Consider the following 8,109-nt stretch of genomic DNA (forward strand, 5'->3'; position numbering starts at 1 on the left):
TATATATCAATAAAGGGATTTGAATTTGAGACAGCATATGTGGTTGGAGTTATTGAAAGATTATGACTGCACCATACTCTACCATCCCAACAAAGCAAATGTGGTGGCAGATGCCTTAAGCCGAAAGTCAATGGCGAGTTTAGCTTACGTGATAATAGAGAAAAGATCTTTGGTGCAAAGTTTGTATGATCAGGGCAATATAGGAGTACACCTTAAGGTTAATAATTCAAACAACTTGTTAGGGCATTTTAGAGTTTGACTAATGATTTTAGATTGGATTAAAGCTGCCCATAATCAAGATGAATATTTGATAAAAATATTTAGAGACATGAGCGAAGATAGAGTACAAGACTTTGTGTATGGCATTGATGGTTTAATGAGATACTAATCCCTAGTTTATATGTTGAATATGGGTGGTTTGAAAAATGTGATTTTGGAAGAGGCTTCCTTTGCAACCTATGCAATACACCCAAAGCCACCAAGATGTATCATGATTTGAAATCTATTTACTGGTGGCTAGGATTAAAGAGAGAAGTAGCTTAATATGTCTTTAAGTGTTTTACATGTTAACAAATGAAGGCTGAACATCAGACCTTTGAGACTACTACAACCGTTGTCGATACTCGAGTGGACGTGGGAACATGTAGCAATGGATTTTATGATGAGTTCACCATGAGCTAAAGGAGGTTATGACGCCATTTGGGTAATAATAGATCGGCTAACTAAGTTAGGTAACTTTTTACTAATCAAGACTAAGTATGGAGCAACTCGATATGCCTAATTTGGAGATAATGTCCAAATTAATGAGATTGTAAGACTACATGGTGTACCAATAATGATAATGTCCAATAAAGGACCACAGTTCATGAGTCATTTTTAGAGGAAATTGCAAAAGGCCTTAGCCACAAAATTGGATTTTAGTATGGCTTTCCACACACAGATGAATGGCCGATTCGAGCACACCATTCAGACACTCGAGCATATGTTTAAAGCGATTGTGCTCAACTTTAGAGTCTCATGGGACCATTATTTGCCTTTGGCCAAGTTTGCTTATAATAACAACTATCAAGCCACTATTGGTATGGCACAGTATGAAGCATTATATGGGCAAAGATGTAGATCACTTATTGGTTGCCTTGAAGTTGAGGAACAAAAGCTCTTAGGACTGGAGATTGTCCAAGAAGCTAAACGAGGCATCCATTTAATTCAAGAAAAGATGCTAACAGCTCAAAATAGCTAGAAATCTTATGTTGATAATAGGCAAAAATCTTTAGAGTTTGGGATCGGATATTATGTGTTCTTAAGGGTTTCACTGACCAAATAAGTTAAGAGATTCGGAAAGAAAGGGAAATTGAGCCCTAGATACATCAGACCCTTTAAGATGCTAAAGCGCATAGACGTAATTACTTATCACTTGGCATTATCTCCTAATTTGTCTGATGTTCGTTCAGTTTTTCATGTATTCATGCTTAAGAAGTATATTCCCCATCCTTTGCATGTGATTCAATATGATAAAGTCTAGTAACAAGATGGACTTAATTATAAAGAGCAACCCGTAGCCATATTGGATTGGCAAGTAAAACAGCTTTGCTCTAAGGATATAGCTACAATGAAAGTATTGTGGCAAAACCATTCAGTTGAGAAAGCCTCATGGGAATTTGAAGATGACATGCAAGCAAAATACCCGTATCTTTTCAACTTTAATATATGTTGTAGTTTATGATGTGTGATTCAAATTCAAGGATGAATTTCTTATAAGAAAGGGAAAATGTAACACCCCTTATTTTGATATGGCCTATATGTGATATTGGCAAAGTGATTTGGTGAATAAATTTAAAGTTTGATGTATAAGAGTATGTAAATGAGTACATATAAGGATTTGAACATGTGTCAATTATGTTAAGTGTATGGGATATGCATCTTTATACTTAGGCAAAATTTTTATGAATATATTTGAGTGAATCTTAAAGTTTGGTGCTTAAATCGGAGATTTGATCCCATATTTAAGTATATGTATGAAGGATTTTGAGTTGTATGAATTATTTAAGGCTTGTTGATTGATGGAAATGAATTAGGTGCCCAAATAAATAAGATTGAAAACTTAAACAAGTGGAAAATGTGCATTCTAGGCATGGTCTATCGATTGATGTTCTCCATCTACCAATAAATACAAAACACAAAGCTTGAGAAGGCAAGTTGGACAAACAACTATCAATAGATCTGTGGTATCAATCAATACACGTCCACTCAAGAATAAAATGAAACAATAAGGGCAAAAACTATGAATAGATTCACGGTATCTATCAATAGATAGCCACCCGAAACTGAACAAAAACCAAGTTGATAACCATCTATTAACAAATCCATGGAATCTATCTATAGATATCAAAAAGAGCGCAAATATGAAGGGGTCTAGGCCACCATTTATCGATAGACTCGAGGAATCTATCGATAAATAAAGGTCAGCACCTAAAATTTTTAAAAAAGGTCTATTGATAAATGCCTTCCATCTATCGATAGATCATCCTGAAAACACAAATATAAAAAGGGATTTCAGGCTGTTTGGCTCATTTAAAACAAAAGACAAACATTTTTCTCTCAAACCCTTTGAAACCCTAACCCCCATGTGGAATTTGGAGCTTGTCTGAAGAAGATCTAAGCTTAGAAAATCATTATCTAGGTAAGATAACATCTTTATAGTGACTGATTTTTTATTTAATCAGCTAACAACTTTGAAATCTAATTTCTCCAACTTTAGTGATCTTTCCCCTTTGACTTTGTTTGGAGATTTGGAGCTTAGATTGTGTAATCCAGCTTATAAAGTAAAGGTTTAAGCTTGTATAATGGAGTGCTAAAAATTTAGCTATTTTTGGAAAAAGCTAGATATTTTCAAAAGCTAAGAAATAATTAGTTTTGTGATGTTTTTGGTGTTTTGATGTGTTTAAAGAGGAAATTGGAGTTGACTAGCCCATTGGTGAGCTAAAGGATGGTTGGAAGCCAAGAATCAAAGCTTGGCAATGGAACACACCTTTGACTGTAACTATGAGTGGGTTTATTTAAAATGCATATGATGCATGATGCATGATAGATGCGCTACCTTGGTACTAGTACATATATGTAGGCTTAGATGAACATGCCTAGGCTAGAGAACACCTATATATGAATATATGTATATATATGTGATTCTATATGCTGTGATGTGTGTGCTTTGGAACAAGCCACTAAGTGGCCTATGTTTGATTGTGCCTAGACTAGGAAGTCTAGTGAACGTTATGGATGTCTAGGAGTAGACTACTCTAGATGGATTACTCTTGGAGGATATTGAATAGTTGATGCCTTGGAGATGTAAGGGCATTTGAATGATACTGTGCTAGAGATGTCTAAAGCTCATAAGAGAAATCTTGGATATAAAATGAGGTATTGATGATACCTAAGACATGATGGCCTCACTATGGATTTGTGTTCTGTCTGATGCTCATAATTTTGGACATTGATTTGATTTGATGTTAAGTAAAGTCTTATGCCCTGAAACTATGTGTGCTTATAGGGATGGTGGTAAGTAGGGCGGTGTTAATCCTGCTTGTGATTTTCGCCTACAGTGCTTTGAATGCTGCCTATTTGAGATTACTCCAAGTGATGTCGTTCGTAGGGAGATTAATCTAGACAATGATTTGATTCTCCACGCATAGTTCAATACACACATGATTTGAACCCTCAACCCATTGCTTTGACATGTGCATGATTTGATTCTCCACCAACGGCATAGCCTTGGGTATAATTTGACTCCGTCAGTTGGCCACCATGTGTGATTTGATGATGTCAAGAAAAAGACCCCTCTAAGATTTGATTTGAGTCTTGAATGATGTGACATAGCTTCAGAAAGGTAAAGATAAATTTGAACGGATATGACACTTAGGCAACAAGAGTGTGCCTATGGAGTATAACTTTTAACAAATTGAAGGATAAGCCTAGTTGATATGTACTATTTATAAAGATTTCATAAGGATGACAGATGTACCCTTTATATTGGTAATGCTTGTTAGAGCACTTCGTTACCATTGAGAATACTATATGTGTGTATTTATGTATGTATATATGTGTATGTGTGTGATATTTATTTGCATCTCTCACTAGGTATCAGATGACTAACCCATTTTTGTACCATATGCAAATAAATAGGCCACTAAACAATGCATGGCAAAGGTTGTCCAGAGATAGACCGATTTTGGCATCCGTAGGTCCTTATCCCATTTTGTCACTCCATTGAGTCTATTACAAGCTTTCACACTTGATGTAGTTGTTATGTATGTAGTCACAATGTGCCATTTACATATGAACCTATTTATTGGCCAATGTATGGCCTTATGAATATTGCATCAAGTATAATGTATGAACAATGTGTCAAGGATGGTTTTATGTATCCAAATTTAAGTTATAGTATGAAAATATTTTATGTGTAAGTCCCTTGGCTATATGGTATGTGATTGAATTTCTGAAGCTTGCTTAGGTCTCGTGAGCTTTGCCCATTGGACTCATGTGTCATGTGTCAGGCACATGTTCATTCGTGTTGGGGCTCATAACCAAAATCCAAAGGTGCTATGAAACCTAACCAAATCCAAATGTGTTACAGCACCTAACCAAATCCAAAGGTGCTACGACACCTAACAATTCCAAAGGTGGTAAGGCACCTAACAAATCCAATCATCAATTCACAATGCTTGTGAAAAAGACAAACTATTTTCTTTTCGTTTCATTTTCTAAGTCATTTTCAAATGAAATTTTTCTATCATTTGAAAGGCTTGTTCCCCATGAAAGCATGCATCTATAGTATTCATATTTACATACATATATACATTCAAAACACTTTCCCTCAAAACCTTTGGCATCAAATATATCCAATCAATCATTCATAATTTCATACTTTTCCAAGTCTCCAAAACATGCTTAACTATGCCTAAAATAATTTTAAAATGCATATCTACTTACAATACATGCAATGCATTTCCAACTAATAGAACCTCGCTTAACATGACAAGTTGGAACCTTCAACAACGCCTAATTTAATAAGCAATCTTTAATATCCCCAAAAGTACTTCCAAAAATTCATAATAAATAAATACGCAATTTCAAACTTGTCTCATTTTCACTTATTTCCAATAATTTTCATCAATCCTTCTTCCAAACCTCATACCCATTAAATAAACAACTTACTTTACCCATTGTTTTTCCTTGGTGAGCTTTCTATTGGAGGAATTTAGACAAACCTTGAAAACCTAACAAAAAGTTTTGGTTTTAAAGAGACAAGAGCAGAAATTAGAAAAAACCAATATTTTTGGAATTAAAATCCTTACTTTTAACATTTAGAATCCAAGGTTTGATAATAGAACTTTGAAAGTCTTGAGAGAATGAGATTTTAAGAAAAAATGAAAGGGAAAACGAAGAAAAGAGAATAAATGAAAGGTGGCTCAGGTTTGAGGGCTTTTAAGGTTTTATTTTTCTATCAATGTGCCTTAGGATCAACCCTTTAATGGGTTGGGGTTGATACTAGCCTAAAAACAAAATGCATTCTCTATCCTAGGGCTTAGAGATTGACCCTTGAAAGGGTGGGTTGACGCTAGAAACTTTTAGAATGCATTTGCCTCATTTTGCTTCCCAAGATCGACCTCTCATGCACTAGGATTGACTCTTCTAGTTCAAACTTGTAAAAATTGGCCTTTCCATGCCTAATTCCATTCCAACTTCCTCCACTAACCTCCAAGTCCTAAATTTATGGATTCTTAAAGAGTAAAATCAAGGTTTTTATGCTATCAGAAAGATTTCTTAAGATCACCAAGTCTGCTATCCAAATTTATCCATGGAATTTAGAATTTAGGGGTTTCACAAATCCATTCCTTTTTTAGTAAGTGATTTAGCAGTCACTTGCAGCCTAAGGGTCGTGTCATGTTTCGTTGACAAGTCAGCTATATGTTTATGTTTATATTGAGGTTGTTGAACATGTTATGAATTTGTAGCTTTTCATGGCACTGTGCATATTTTACTAACTGATGTTTTATGGCCCAAAGGCCCAATTAAGCACCAAATGCAAGTACATGTTTAAAGAGATGATTTCTAAACTATATTTTCAAATGCTATAACATATGCATGTGAGCGTTTCCACATGTTATAAGGCAACATTCTATGATGATGTGATGGCACATTCAAACAGTTTATGTGAGTTATGATATGCATGTTTCATGCTTTGCGTGATTGAATGGTTTATGTATTACAGTAAGAGGCTTGCTTGGATCTGATGGACTATACCCGTCTAAGTCCTTATGTTGATTATGATGCTAGCTAAAATTTCACTACGCAAGTATACATATCGAATAAATAGTGTATTAGCAAGCAGAGTGTCGATCCCACAGAGGATTGATATAAAATTTTACTGAGTACTAAAATTAAAACAAATTAATCTTATCCAAACACTCAAAATTAATTGATTAACTAAAACTAATTAACTAAAATTTAAACTAATAGGAAAAATCAAAATAATAATAACTTTAGTAAATATCAAATAAAAAAAGCCTAGGATTACAATATCCTCACACTTCATCTAAATGTTACCTCTCTTCCTTAACTTATTTCAATGGGTTGAATTGCTAATCTATAGTCCTAAATTATTTATAAAGGTCTCCCGACTCATCTTATAAAAATATATATTTTAACCAAAACAACTATATCCCTATGTGAATTAAAATTAAAATAGATTCATTAAGTTCAAGCTCTAATCTGGCTATATATGCCCTATAGGTATATCCCTATCCTATACGCAAATCAAGTAATATGATCATATGCTATCCTAATTTTAGTCTATACTAAACTCCCTTTCCCAAGTTTGTTTAAGTTCCAAAATCAATTTAACTAGTGGCCAAGCAATTAAAAGCATTAAGAATAAATTGGAATAAACAATTCAAATCCCATTGAAAATAAGCAAGAAAGAGACTAAAAATTTAAATTACATGTGAGTTCAATTGCAATCCTAAAAAAATAAATTAGCTCATAATATCTAATAAAGACAATATCCAAAGAAATTTAGCCATGAATCCAAGTCAAAGAAAATAAGAAAAACACAAAAGTAAGAGAGAAAACTAATAGTTAGAGCTTTGTGATCTTCTTTCTCCCTCCAATTCTCTTGTTTTCTTGTTTTGTTCTTAGCTTCAAATCTCTAGAATAGTTGCTTGATGCCTCTTCCTCAAAATCTCTAAAAAAGGTCCCTTAAATAGGATCAAAATAACCTAATTTTCAAAATCTCATCAACTTCTTTTATTTTTGGAAAATCGCCCAGTGCTGCGGCGCTACTTCTCCAATGCTGCAGCGCTGACCTCTCTGGAAATTTGTATGTCTACCTCCTTGCAGCAAAGCTGCTGCTTGTTCTCCCAGCGCTGTGATAGTCTATTAACTTCAAACGTGAGTTTCACCCTGACATGTTCTGAACTGGGCAAAGTAGTAAACATAAAAGTTTTATCCCTGTCTCTTAACTTTCAAATAGATTAAGAATCACATAAATTAAACTTCTAGATTGAAAGATATGCTCCAAATACCGCATCATATTCAATCCTCGCGTACTGCTACAATGCTCTAACTTTGACAAATATTTTCACCATGATCCAATCAGAACTGGGTGAATTGATAAAAGTAATGTATCCCTTCCTCTTAGAATTCTAGTGGTCCAAGAATCACCTCATTTGAAATTGTTTAGAGAGAGATATGGTCAAAATACCGAAACATATACGAATAAAATCATCGTCATACTTTTACTGATTTTTATCAAATGAGCCTTTTTCATCAATTTTTTACAAAAGCCATAAGAGAAATTAGCAATAACTACTCTTGAAGTAATTTAAACTAAAACAACATAAAATTTAACTAAAATAACTTAAATTAATCACTTAACAAGTAATCAAACTTAAAACTAGAAAAACACCTAAAACGTTAAAATTCGAACCTAAAATCTCAAAGATCTAGCTATTTAAGTCCCCAAAATGTGTCAAAATAACTCTATATAATAGAGTTATTACACCCCAAACTTAAGATTTTGCTAGTCCTCGAGCAAAACATAAAGCAACATGC

Source organism: Theobroma umbraticum, unplaced genomic scaffold, assembly GCF_002168275.2.
Source record: "Theobroma umbraticum cultivar Fairchild unplaced genomic scaffold, ASM216827v3 scaffold_77.0, whole genome shotgun sequence".
Taxonomy (NCBI): Eukaryota; Viridiplantae; Streptophyta; class Magnoliopsida; order Malvales; family Malvaceae; genus Theobroma; species Theobroma umbraticum.